The 14,675-nt window shown below is 40.7% G+C and overlaps 1 protein-coding gene across 1 annotated transcript in view; it reads right to left on the bottom strand.

Annotated features, from left to right (window-relative positions):
* Positions 1–14,675, bottom strand: part of ZNF804A (zinc finger protein 804A) — a 241,392-nt gene that overhangs the window by 24,280 nt on the left and 202,437 nt on the right. The gene's annotated exons all lie outside the window — the stretch shown is intronic.

The raw sequence follows: 14,675 nt of genomic DNA, 5'->3' as shown, positions 1-14,675 counted from the left end.
CTCTGGAGAAGTTGCTGTCGGCATGCAGAGAGCCACAAGCCCAGCTGGTTAGCCCCAGCTGGGTTGTCTCCTGCCAGCCATCCTGCTGCAACGACCCATTGGCCTCTGGTCCGACATAAAACAGCGACCCGGGCTTCAAAGCCAGGCCACACTATTTCAGCAGAGCGAACTGCACACACAGAATAGGTGTGAGGCTTGGGGAAGCATACTACAACTACGCATTTATTAATCATAAATCAGGACAAAGAAACATGTCGTCTCTCTTTGTCTTCTCAGAGAGACAGAGAAAAACAAAAGCTATAACACAACGGAAGTTCCCAGCATACTGTGCTGGAATGTAAACAGACATGTGACACGCAACAGTTCCATGTCTGCTTCTTAAGGTGGAATAGAAATCTCAACAGTTGCATGGTGTTTTGTTTTTGTTTTAAAAATGAATAAAAAATGTATCCAATGTTTCTTTTTATGGATAATTCCCCCTGAGAGCCAGGCACATTGCTCTCAGGGAGGTTTGTTTGTTTTCAATGTGTCAGCATTAGGATCCCAGATCCCCTCATGTAATGATTTTCTTTTAAAATAGCAAAGTGAAGGCAGAGAAGCAGCTCTCAGACCACCTTGTATGGCTTCTGTAAGTTATCTAGAGTATTTAGCAATGTGGGTATACCTGAGCAAACAAACAAGTCAATTTGCACATTGGCTAGGATGGTGCAGATCCTGTGATTCTGCATAGGTATATTCTTTTGCTGGATTCCCACCCCATCCCTAGTTCAGAACCCAAAATCAGGACCACACTAATAAAACTGACACAAAAGTAGGTTTCAAGACAAAGAAGAAAAGCACTTATTTTTGTGTCAACATATCAACATGTTGTGATCTTTGCCTGAAGGGTTGGTGAAGACCACAAGCACAAAGTAAAATTCACATTTTCCTTGCCCCTTTGTGAGGTCCTCAGAAATGTGTGACCCCGTTCATTAAGATGTGCTGCTTGTGCAAACTGCTGCCTGTGTGTATGTGTGTGTCTTTGTGGAGATTTACATAATTGTGTTAGTTTAAACCAGTGATGGCCAAACATGGCCCTCCAGCCGTTTTGGGACTACAATTCCCATCATCCCTGACCACTGGTCCTGTTAGCTAGGGATGATGGGAGTTGTAGTCCCAAAACAGCTGGGGGGGGCATCACTGGCTTAAACAGTGGTATAGTACTGCAACTTTCTGTTCTGTGCTCTCACCTTGGTGCATGGGCAGAGAAGTTCTAATGAAGGGGCAAAACAGTGCATACATTGCTGCATCAAATGCCCTGCTTGGGGGATGGACGGTTCTTTCTGGCTTTGTTGTATGAGGTCCAGGGGGTTGTGGGAAAATAGCATAACTCCTCTGGAAAGACTGAGGTGGGTATGTTATCACCCCCAAGCAAGGGCCTTGGGTTGTTAGCGATTGGTAGACTTCTCCTCAACACCATGTATTTTTTTAGGATACAATGGACATATCTTCATTGATATCTATAAGGGAAGGCAGAGATCCGGATGGAAAACTCCACTTCCCATCGTCTCCAGCCAACTTGGCAATGGATCAGGATGATGGGGGGTGTAATCCAATAACATCCAGGGGTCACCAGGTTTTCTATCCCTGGCATGGACCCACATGAAAAACAAAACACAGATTTTGATCCCTCCCCTAAAACACTGAATGGAATACCCTGGGGAAATAATTCAATGTGATTAACAGCTAGACCTGCCCATTAAAACAAAAGGATTCCCATCTCACCATCCTCTCTCTTCTCAAGCTCTTCTCTCAAGTTTCCTCAGTCAGTTTGGCTTCCTTTCTCAGAAAGAAAGAAAAACAACATTGCCACATATGTTTTAGCCAGTCAAGGCCACAATCCAACACAGAAGCTTAGGGAATCCTTGATTTGCTGTGAGATGCTTTGTTAATGGCATTAACTGACTCAGAAATATGAGAACCTTCCCCAAATCACACACCCGATAAATATTACAGCCGCTGCTTCTTCTTGTAAAGTATTGTTGCTGTTATTATTATTCTTAGCTAATTAGATGTATTAGTTGCTTTTTTGCCATGGCAATTCAAATTGATTTACAATATTTTAAGCAAATGCACACATACATTAAAACCAGCATTAAAAAACAGACTAAAAGCAAATTCTATACAGCTAGATTAAACATCATGAGTACTGCTGTGTGCACTTGTAAACTACTTATCTGTGGGCTGCCACAAGAATACACTCCAACCCGGCACTAAAGTGTAGAGGGGAATGAGTAGCATGCAGTTACTTTGTTCAGAAATAAGAAGGAAGGAAGGCTTATAAGTTGCCTTACAGCCTGCTGCACAATGGCAGCACAATACCACTGGTGTAAACTTGTACTAGAATGGGGGGGGGGGAATCAATGTGGTGCTTTGCAAACGTTGGACTCCAAGTCCCATCAGTTCCAGCTAGCATGGTCAGTGGACAGGGATGATGGGAGTTGTAGTCCTGCAACTTCTGGCAGACTCCTTGTTGACAACCCATGCTCTAGAGAGATGCTGGGGGGGATAAGCCATCTCCTCAGTCTGGCATCACACTAGCACTAGGATCACTATAAAGAAGCTCCCACACCATGCAGAATTCCTAGGGAATTCTGGAAGGGAACAGAGGTGGCAGAATCAACTTTTGGCAGCTAGCCATGAAGCGGCAACTGAAAGTGAACCGTCTAGTTCTGCCAGTCATGGAATGGATGGGTCATGGCATGCCTCACATTAACTGAAGCACGGGGAACAGAAGAAACAGATGTTAATTTCCTGTTAATGCTGAGTTAGTTAATTCTACACAATGTCTGTCAATGTACCTTTTGTAAATCCATGTTAATGTCGCGTCTCTGTAAAGAAGGGCTGGGGTTTTCTGCTCGGAAAACCCAACTTAAAAGAACACAGCTAGTTAAAGATGCAGAACACTGAGCATGAATAGAGTATGCTGAAATGGAATGTAAGGCTGAAAGACAAACTCGGTGTTATCATGGCTCCAGGCAGAGCAGCCTGTAAATCAATGGAAGGCCAATCAATAAGGCAATCTAATGGGACCACAAGAACACAACTTGGAATTCTAGATGTTGAACTCAGATTTTGAATGGAACTGCCAGCGTAACTGAGCTATATCTTAAATTATTTGGAGAAACAAAAGACTTTTGAAAATCTATGACCCCATTCTTTTTGATAGCGCAAGTCAACTGTAAGTTGAAGTCAACTGTAAAATAGTCAATAAAAGTAATAATTCTCTTAATGGCTACATTGTAATATCTCTCTCTCTCTCTCTCTCTCTCTCTCTCTCTCTCACACACACACACACACACACACACAGATTTTATTTTTGCTGCGAATCCATCAGCCTCTTTCCTGTTTTGATTCTGCCTGAGGCCTTGACTACGGGGCTACCTTAGAGACTGTGTATCTCCCACTCAGAGCAAACTTGTGAAAGAGAAAAACAAAAACAGGCTGGATGCTGTTGGATTTGACTAGGGTCTACCGTATTTTGGTTTTTGGCACAGCACAGGTCCTGATTTGATAATGGGGAGTTTTGATGCAAAACTCTATTCTGTCGCTTTTTGATACAATTGAGCCATGTGCAGAAATTTAAGTCAGTGGTAAATTATAATCTCAAGTAGTACTAATGGAGTCTCATTCCATTTCTATAGATCTCTAACTTTCTTTCTGACTGATTAGATGCCTCTCTACAGTCTAGGCTACTCCTAAATGAAAGGATCAGATCCTAATAACTGTGTAAGTTAAGCTATGCCATCCACCTGTATTTCACTTATTATTCACAATGGCAGACTGAAGAGGTATTAACAAAAGGTCTATAATTATTTTATAATGGCAACGCCTGTACCTATTTAAATAAAATTATAGCTAGATCTATTTTTACAGTTGTCTAATGTCTAGTGATTTTTCAAGCCATTGTGGGGAAACAGCCATTTTAATAGGCCATGAGTATGATTTGTGGAATAATATGGGTGGTTTAACAACCACATAGCACAGTTATAAAATCATATTGTTTAGCTGGTTTTATTTGAGTGTTTTATTCCTTCAACTAGAGTTGAATAATGTTATATCATGCAAAACCCAGCTTATACAAGGATCCATTGTCCCCTACTTTGCATTTAAGCCAAGTTCTTTGTTTGTTCCATTTGTAAACTGCAAGTTGTTGTCATTTGTCTCTTTTCAATCTACTGTCATGGATTAGTGTTAGAGTCCTGATAAGCAACTAGAAAAAATAAAATAAAAATAGGAGCTATATGTTGAGCTGAATATGACCAGCATCACAGACTTTGGCTTTCCCCCTGTCTTCAATCTCACTTCTATCTCAGTTTATCTGCATGTACAGATGGAAGAAAAATTTGATTCCATTTGCATTTTAGGCAATTGTACCAAATTCACACTTTCTGAAACAGTACACAAATTGAAAAAGTGCAGTTCTCCAGCCAAGGAGTATGTACAAAAATGCATGTGCTCTGGTGCAGTTTGTGTACAAATGCATGTATTAGTGATATTTAATGCACAAAAACACATTATATTACAGAAGGTTGTGCAAAAATGCTGTTGGCAAAAATGTGTGTGTTGGGCAAAACTGCATACAAATGTGTACGCTGGAAAAAAATTGGAGTAAAATGCCAATGAAGTTTTATGAGGCCTTTAAAAAGAATTGCAAACTCATGCGATGATGTACAATTGATGGGAAGTGGGGAGAAACCTGGGTGAAACTGAAATTGACAGATTCACACTCCCTATCGTATGGATGACAGGACAATACCCTTGGGGAGTAGACTGGAGAAGAAAGGCCTTGGGGTTTTGTCTATGGGATAAGCAGCCTCATAAAACCAACATACTTAAGTATAATTAATGCATGAATGAGTTAAAACTATAGAGTAAGCTATACTGCCAGGAGTAGCTAGGTCACTCCCCATAACCATGGGAGGTTCCTTGGGAGGAAGGGTTATCAAGTCTTTGTTCTCCCACTTTCCACCATGTGAACTCTACCGGTAAGGAGGCCTAAGCTGCTCCAGGCTTTGACCACATGGCTAAAGCAAGCCATCTTTGTGTTTCTATACAAATAATTTAGAAACTCTAACCACTTTGGAACCAAAATTTTACCGCCTGTGTTTTCTTACTGCTATATGGAAAAGCACATGAATCTGACCCTTGGTTTGTAAGTAAACCCTTTTTAATTTACCAAATGTGTGGTCTCTTTCTATGCTAAGTGTAGTAGGAAACTTTGGACACAACTTAGAAGGGAATATTTCAAAGGACTAACAGACTATATTTCTACACTTTACTTTGCTCCAACTCTCATCACCTCCAGCCAGCATAGACAATAATCAGGGATGATGGGAGTAGTAGCCCAACAACATATGAAGGGCCACAGCCCCCACCATCCATGCTCTAAATGATGCCCCATTTTACCATACATTTCACTCTTTATTCCTTATTATAATATGTTGTCGTTTAGTCGTGTCTGACTCTTCGTGACCCCATGGACCAGAGCACGCCAGGCACTTCTGTCTTCCACTGCCTCCCGCAGTTTGGTCAAACTCATGCTGGTAGCTTCGAGAACACTGTCCAACCATCTTGTCCTCTGTCGTCCCCTTCTCCTTGTGCCCTCAATCTTTCCCAACATCAGGGTCTTTTCCAGGGAGTCTTCTCTTCTCATGAGGTGGCCAAAGTATTGGAACTTCAGCTTCAGGATCTGTCCTTCCAGTGAGCACTCAGGGCTGATTTCCTTAAGAATGGATAGGTTTGAACTTCTTGCAGTCCATGGGACTCTCAAGAGTCTCCTCCAGCACCATAATTCAAAAGCATCAATTCTTTGGCGATCAGCCTTCTTTATGGTCCAGCTCTCACTTCCATACATCACTACTGGGAAAACCATAGCTTTAACTATACCAATCAGTTTTATACTAGAACTATCCTAGATGTACCAAGTTTTAAAATATTGTAGGCAAATATTTTTTTGCATGGGCCAACTGATATTTAGCTAAAATATTATTATTATTTCTTTAAAAAATGAATCTCATAGAACTAGCCCCATATTGGATTATTTCATGTGTGACATTAATTTTCTGTTTAGCAGTATTGCCATGTGGTGACTTAGATATAGTGAAAAGTAAGGTATACTGGGGGAAATGAATGTTCAACCTTGCTTCGTTGCAATTTTAATGTGAAAATTATATTTTCCATTTTGCTAAAACTCTGCTTGCAAACTAGAAGATGCCTTCATTCAGAAAGGTATCAGTATAGATCTCTTTCCTGGGCAAGCTTATGCTTTCCTCGCTACAAAAAGTTTGTACCACTTCTGCCAAGCACGCTTCTGGGCTAGAAGACTAGATGGAAATTCAGTTCAGCTTACAAACAAGGCGGCTTTACTCCATCCCCTTTGTGTGAATGTATGTTTCAAGACCACCTCAAGCATCCATTGTCTTGTCTTTATAAGTTTGTTGACAGCCAGGAAAAAAAGATCATCATCACCACCACCACCATCATCTTTCGTTTCTGCTAACACAATAAAAAATAAAAATAACAAAGACATTAAAATCAGATAAAACCAGCAATAAACAGAATTAAATAAAAACTTCACCCAACAATATATTTAAAAGGTCCTACTACCCTCTGCACATTTAACAGATAGACACAACTAAGTCGGGTGATGTTTGTGTGAGGAATCCTAATCTTGTATTTTGACCCTCCCAAGTTTTCATTGTGAAACAAGGGCTGAATGCACACAGTACTTTATTCTGTCTTTCTTCCTGACGTTTCCTCACCTGTTATCTTTTTGCAATTCATGTGATCTTGCACATGACATAAAAGCAGCTTCTAGAAATCTAGTGGAATCTAGCAAAAGTTAGCGCTCTCTTACATCTTAATCTCCCCCTTGAAAAAGAAATCCATTTGTAACCTGTTGAGTCAGCAAATCACAGGAGTTTTGCATTGTAATTTCCCCATGGTTTTCATGCTGCTGCTGCTCATACAATGAAATTTGGAGCTCTTTCCCACCATTTAAAATTTAACACGACATGGTGGTCTATTGATTAAAAAGGCACAGTTCCATAGTGCAACAGGTACTGCAGTATAAAAGGAATTGTAGAAAGTGAGACAGAAGCGGTAGCATTTAAACTACGCAATAAACCCAAGGCCTGAATGGAGACAAGGTCATGCCAAACTAAGTTTTCTTCAGAGTAGACCCATTGAAATTAAGAGAACTAATCCATGTCCATTCATTTCAAAGTTCTACTTTGGGTAGAACTAACATTGGTTACAACCCACAAGCCGCAGCACATTATTATTGGTTTGCAAGACCATGGACTTTTTTTTGTACCAGTAGCAGCTGCTGATATAAGGTTTTTTAGACATGATTGCTGGTTTGGGAACACACCATGATTATTTTTTATTTCAGTTTATTTCAGCTTTCTCTAGTTTAGAGGCAGTACGCTACTGACTACCAGCTTCTGGGAAAAAGATGGAAGAGAGCTGTTACAATTGTGACTTGCTTGTGGGTTCCCTATAGTCAGCTGGTTGGCCAGTATGAGAAATTGGATGCTGGTCTGGACAGACCATTGGCCACATCCATCAGGACTCTCCCTATGCTCTTAAATAAGTAACCCCTTCTTAAGTACTGTACTCTGAAAAAAGTCTGACTGAATTAACTTCAAAAACAGTAGGTATTTCAGCCATAAATTGCATCGTGTAACAGAACAATTATCACACACTCAAAAAAGAAAAGAAAAAAGAGGTAGGCTCAGTGGAGGGTGATTCTGTTCACCTGCATCCCTGACCTCCATGCATTGTCCCAAAGATTGGAAAATATCCTCAGTTCATAGAGATGGTTCACACAACCAGACACATAGCATTATTGTTGTTTAGTCGTTTAGTCGTGTCCGACTCTTCGTGACCCCATGGACCAGAGCACGCCAGGCACTCCTGTCTTCCACTGCCTCCTGCAGTTTGGTCAGACTCATGTTTGTAGCTTTGAGAACACTGTCCAACCATCTCGTCCTCTGTCATCCCCTTCTCCTTGTGCCCTCCATCTTTCCCAACATCAGGGTCTTTTCCAGGGAGTCTTCTCTTCTCATCAGGTGGCCAAAGTATTGGAGCCTCAGCTTCACGATCTGTCCTTCCAGTGAGCACTCAGGGCTGATTTCCTAAAGAATGGAGAGGTTTGATCTTCTTGCAGTCCATGGGACTCTCAAGAGTCTCCTCCAGCACCATAATTCAAAAGCATCAATTCTTCGGCGATCAGCCTTCTTTATGGTCCAGCTCTCACTTCCATACATCACTACTGGGAAAACCATAGCGTGGCGAAGGGGCTTGAATAACTCAGAGAAGCTCTGAGCTATGCCGTGCAGGGCCACCCAAGATGGACAGGTCATAGTGGAGAGTTTTGACCAAACGTGATCCACCTGGAGTAGGAACCGGCAAGCCACTCCAGTATCCCTGCCAAGAAAACTCCATGGACAAAGACAACAGGCACATAGCATTAGGCTTGCTTTATTCTAGCACTGTGCCAAACCTGATGTCATGAGAAAACCTCAGCTGAAATGATTGGCTTAGCATTGCCACCTGTTCAGACCTTCAGATAGGAATGTGGGAGAAATTTTATTCAGTTCTCTCTCTCATACACACACACACAGTTTTACAATTTAAAATACTCATTCTACTCCTTAAGATATCTATGACTTCCCTTCTTCTTTTTCCATGGTTCATTTTACATATCATAAATCCCTGCATATTTTACAAAAACTATACCATTCAGTATTTCATTATTGCATCCACCAAAACTTATTTACACTGTTGAATTTATCTTAATGCTGCTAGCATTTTCAGTTGTACACAATTATTTCCCATATATTCAATAAACGATTTCCAGTCTTTAGACATTTGATTCAATTCTCATTGGGTAGAATTCCCCTTCTCTCTCCACACATTGAGCCTGCACAGTTTTAAAAGATGCAAAAAGGGCTAAGGCTATTGGGCTGTGGTGTGTGCATTTTTCACCTGGCTTATTTTTTAATAATAATAATAAATAATAATAATAATAATAATAATAATGGGTCCTGAGCCTCAAACTAGCCTGGAAATTGCACTCGGACATCTCTCTCCTCATTGCACATGTGCGGCTGATTGTGATTACTCAGTGTTGATGAAAACTCTCTCCCTACCTGTTCAAGGCTCTTTAATATTACTTGACATGTTTGAGGGCTGAATCTTGGCATTGAAAAATAGGTTCTGGGGATGTGACATTGAAAAATACATTTTAGGAATATGTCCCGGTGAGCCTTAGCTCAGATTAAGTTTCATGCTTTCAACTTACCAGTACCAGCAATCTAATAGGTTGAGCATCAATAGCTCAGAAGATGTTTTTTAATCTTCATTTTAAGAAGATTTTTTTTTAAAAAAAGTGAGCTTCAAAATAAAAATACGAAGCAGGCTTCTAGTTTTTGAGAAGCTGTGTTCAGGTGGTCCTGATGACGCATCTGTCATATCAAATCCATCATGTGCGTTAAGCTTCATAACTCCGCCTGATAATGAAAAATGATGGGGAAATGTACGTTGATACAGCACCTCACAGTGTGGCATCGCAGCAAGAGAATTTTAAAAATGTTTAGATTCCCCAAGTACAAGTTCCGTATGCCTTTTAATGAAGCAAGGACGGGCAGCTTTGACTTGCTGCGAAGAAGAAAATATTCCAGTAGGTGTTTGTTTCTCAAATCTTTGTGGGTAATTAATCTTTCTGGTGCCTGAGATATCTGAAGGCTGATGCTATTAATGTGAGTGTCACACCGCATTGTGTCAGGGAATCCTTTCTTCTCTGTCACCACAGAGTTGCTGCTTACAGAAAGGCAGGTGGTTGGGGGGGAATTCAATACCTTTGTGAATTTTCCCATCCTCATTTATTTATTTATATTTATATCGTACCCTATACCAGGGGTCAGCAACCTTTTTCAGCCGTGGGCCGGTCCACCATCTCTCAGACCATGTGGGGGGCCGGACTATTTTTTGGGGGGGAAATGAATGAATTCCTATGCCCCACAAATAACCCAGAGATGCATTTTAAATAAAAGCACACATTCTACTCATGTAAAAACACCAAGCAGGCCCCACAAATAACCCAGAGATGCATTTTAAATAAAAGGACACATTCTACTCATGTACTCAACAAACTGATTCCCGGACTGTCCGCGGGCCGGACTGAGAAGGCGATTGGGCCGCATCCGGCCCGCGGACCTTAGGTTGCCTACCCCCGCCCTATGCTGTGGGCTCAGGATGGCTACAACAATTTCATCAGTACCTCTCTGTGTCCTGAAGAGCATCACGATCTGATCGTTTTGTCAGGTCAACTGCAATCCTGACACCACTTCCCTAGGAGTAAGCCTCGTGGAATTCAGTTGGACTTACTTCTGAGTATATTTGAAGGTTTCCACCTAATATATTAATACAGTACAATAAAATTAGATGGAGGGGCACCTATGCTGCTTTTTCAGCTATTCACACATCTTAGTTAGAGGTGGGAGAAAGAGTTATTAGAAAATCCACCAAAATTTCAACACACCACAGCCAGACCACCCAAATTTACCTAAAAACTTGCTCTAGGTCAAGTGTGGGGAACCTCTGGCCTTCCAGTTGTTGCTGAATTACAACTCCCACCATCCTTGGCCATTAGGCATACTTCCTGGGGCTGAGACTATTACATTTCTTTATCCAATACTCATTTCAAAATGGCTCAAATGTTTACAAATAAGCGTTTGCAAGTTGCAATAGTGCTTAGACCTAAATTTCAAACCTTTACTGCACACCCTAAAGGCTGATGTCGAGTTGTGAGACTAAATTAAAATGCTCTTTTGGCATGGGGTGGGAGTAAGTGGGGGCAAATCAGTTGCACAAAAGAAGATAGCATGGTCTAATTTCATGCAATGACTGAAAGGCTGAAATTCTTATTTTGTGCACTGATATATAGTTCTACTAAATCACTTCTCCAGATAGAAAAGCAGACTTTGTTTCATGCAAATGATATACAATTTCCTTGTCATTATCCTGTCTGCTGTTGACACAGGTAGATTGGTGGACATGCTAAGAGAAAATGCAGTTACAGATGGGGAAAATGTGATATAAAAGAGCAATATGCAAACATAAAAATACCTATGAATATTCTTCTGAAACATGTGGATTGGATAAAAACTGGCAGGAGATCCCATAATTGCATGGGTATTTTTCTCAGCTCCATGATCATGGCCATATATTTCATTACTTGGTCTGCATGCTATGTTTACCCTTGGTTCTTTTTAGACATGCATGTACCTCTCATTTGATGTGTGGACTGATGCCTTTGAAAAGCATTTTATTGGTGTGAAGTGGTAAACAAATTGTATTGATGGTGTTTTATCTGTGATGGCTCATTCCTCACTTGGTGATGAAGTCATCAAGTGAATCACAGGCACATGTGAGGAGAAAGTGGACCTTGTGTTGGTAATGTGAAGTGAGGGGAAGAATTATGTGAACCAATTCTCCTTACTAGTAGCATCAAAATATGTGTGAATATTGAGTAGAGTATTAGGCCCTGCCTGGGTATTACAGTTTCAACTGAGGAATTTCCCAAGTCCTATTGTCTGCAGAAGAATGTTACCCTTGCTCAAAGGAGAGGACATTTTTTATGGTGGCACCATGACATTTTAATCCCTAAGGAGGCTTGGCTGGTGTTGGCATTACAATATTTTGGGGTATTAGTTTCCGATTATTCATTTTGCCCAGGCATTTTGCAGGGATTATATTGGTGTCTGGTCTTTTTTTTCCTTTTTAGCTGATGCCTTTTAGTGTTGATTGTATTGTGATGGATTATATTTTGTTTTTATTGTTGCTATGATTATAATCACCTTGGGATCCATTTTAGAAAGTTATAAAATAAAAAAGAGATTTTTGCTTATGGGGAAAGTGCAGAGATGCACATAATAAGTGCAACTATAACTTAGTAATGAAAAATGGGTCTTGGAGGTCGTAGCATGGTGGCAGAGAATGTTCTTTGTGTGCACAAAGTCCTATGAATCCTTGGAACCTATAGTTTAAGGATCTAAGGACTTGGAAAGCATTTTTTCATTTGAGATCTGACAAAATTACTGTCCACCAAACTGAGATAGATAGACCAACGATTGGACTCATTACAAAGCAGCTTGAAATGTTCATAAAGTCTTATCTGCAAGTTTGGCTTCAGTAGTTTTCTAGTAAGATTTGTATTATAGCAAACTGATGCAGAAGACTCTGAAATGCAGAAGGCAAAACTTCCCTGGAGCTAGGCATGGAACCAATGAGCTGTGCAGGCATGTTGGAAGTCTTTAATAGCAGACAAAGATTTAAAAGCTGTGTCTGTGGTCTGGTTTCCCCTCCAATGGATTATAGTTATGATCTATCATTTAGAAACTGAGTAGAAAATAAATTTGAAACCTCAGCAGTGAAGACTGAATATAACATCCTGAACAAGAAGTCGTATCATTCGTACAGCAGATACAATTTATTTTTTACAATTGAAAGTACAAAAAAAGCCCTAGTTCATATTTGCAAATATAAATCCTAAGAAACTTGAAAGGTGTCGCTAGCCGACAAAGGAGAGAGAGAGAATTAAATCTTTATAAAGTATATAGCAAGAGCAAAAAAAGGAGACTGAAAACTATCAGGAAAAATAATATTTAAGCATCTAGTTGCTGTATACATAAATCCAGGATGCTCTACAAAATGTTAATATATACATATTGTATAGCAAGTTGCATTATTTTTTATACAGTTAATGACATTTTATTCACAACCTTTTTTTTAGTTTGCTTTATAAAAAATTGTCTCTAAATTCAATAGAAAAGACTTAAAATAACATGACAAAACTATACAATAGGGGAACATACACCATGTGCATTGGATACTGTCCTTATATACAGATACTTGAAACAATATACAGAAATGAAAATAAAATGAATGGGCTGAATCCAAACTAAGTCGGTCACACTACAGTCCCACTGGGTGGGGCGTGGGGATGTGACAAGTTAATCACAACTAACATAAGCCCCATTGGTTTCAATAGGACCTAAATGTGACTAACATAGTTTAAACTAGTGATTCCCAAGTTGTGTGCCAGGACAAACTAGTCAGCCATGAAAAGGGCATTACATGTGCCTTGAAAAAACTAAGCCACCATGTTGGGTGCATCCACCACTCTCACATTTGGAAAGTCCATGCAGCACTGACATCTCCACCTCATCCATCTCTACCAATAGAGTAAAAGTGTCCCTGGAATCCCTGGTATAGCTGCCCTACAGCTGACAGGTGTGAGGGGATCCCAGTACCCTAGTACCTAGAAAATCATAGGTACCTAGAAAACCATAGCAGATCGAGGAAAAGGGGTAAGGCGTTTAACTAGACTATATAACCAAGATTTAATGCAGTTTCAATGAGAATGCCTTCCTATTTCTCCTGGATGTTGAACACTCTAGACCAGGCATGGCCAAACTTGGCCCTCCAGATGTTTTGGGACTACAACTCCCATCATCCCTAGCTAACAGGACCAGTGGTCAGGGATGGTGGGAATTGTTGTCCCAAAACATCTGGAGGGCCAAGTCTGGCCATGCCTGCTCTAGACAGATTGTGTGTGTGTGTGTGTGTGTGTGTGTGTGTGTGTGTAAAAAGGTGTGCCTCTGAATTCTAATCCAGAAAAGAAGGGCCCATGTATCAAATGCTTGGGAAACACTAATATCAACAGATTACAGTACTAAATCATCAGGTATGGATAAATGGCTGACTGGAAAAGGATTTTCCATTGTCCATTGTCCAGTACTTTACTAGGTTTCAGATTTGTACAAGGCAGTGGGCTGATTGCAGTTTATGCAAACTTTTATCAAAGCAGGGGAAGTCATACTGCCTGAAACAATCAATACCAGGTAACAAGAATGGTGTGTTGTGTAGGTGAGTAGGCCTCACTGCAATGTTTACCCGATATTTTCAACTTGCTGTTCTTCAAATGTTTTGGACTACAACTCCCATTGCTATGACTATTGCCCATGATGGCTGAGGCTGATGGGAGTTGTAGTTCAGCAGCATTGGAAGGTCTCAAGGTTGGGAAGGTTCATGGATACATTGAAAGACCCACAGTGAAAAATAAAAAGAAGGAAAAATGTAGCTTTGCCGGAACAGCAGGAGACAGTTGTGATGGAGGAAGAGGCAAGGCCGATAGCCTAGTATGCTCTTCTGTTAGTTCATTTGTGAAAGTTGATTCACATCTGAAAGTGCTGCTAGCCTTATCTCTCTATATGCTAACCTCTCTCTATATGTCATGTATCTTCCTTGTCTGGAAGATAATTGTCTGACCCTCCACACTCAGAGCCATTTACTGTATGATATCAGCCTCAGAGTTGCCCTTTGTAGTGGTTCTACTCCCATAACTGGTGATACACTCAGTGAAATGCAGCTTAACAGCCATGTTGGACAGCCCAGTATGGTTCCTTATTTTTTAATGAATTAAAGGTAAAGGTAAAGGGACCCCTGACCATTAGGTCCAGTCGTGACTCTGGCGTTGCGGCGCTCATCTCACTTTATTGGCCGAGGGAGCCGGCGTACAGCTTCCGGGTCATGTGGCCAGCATGACTAAGCCGCTTCTGGCGAAC

The sequence above is a fragment of the Podarcis filfolensis genome (genome assembly GCF_964270895.1).
Source record: "Podarcis filfolensis genome assembly, chromosome: 1".
NCBI lineage: Eukaryota > Metazoa > Chordata > Lepidosauria > Squamata > Lacertidae > Podarcis > Podarcis filfolensis.
The sequence above is the reverse complement of the archived record's forward strand: the minus strand, read 5'-3'. Positions and strand labels throughout refer to the sequence as shown.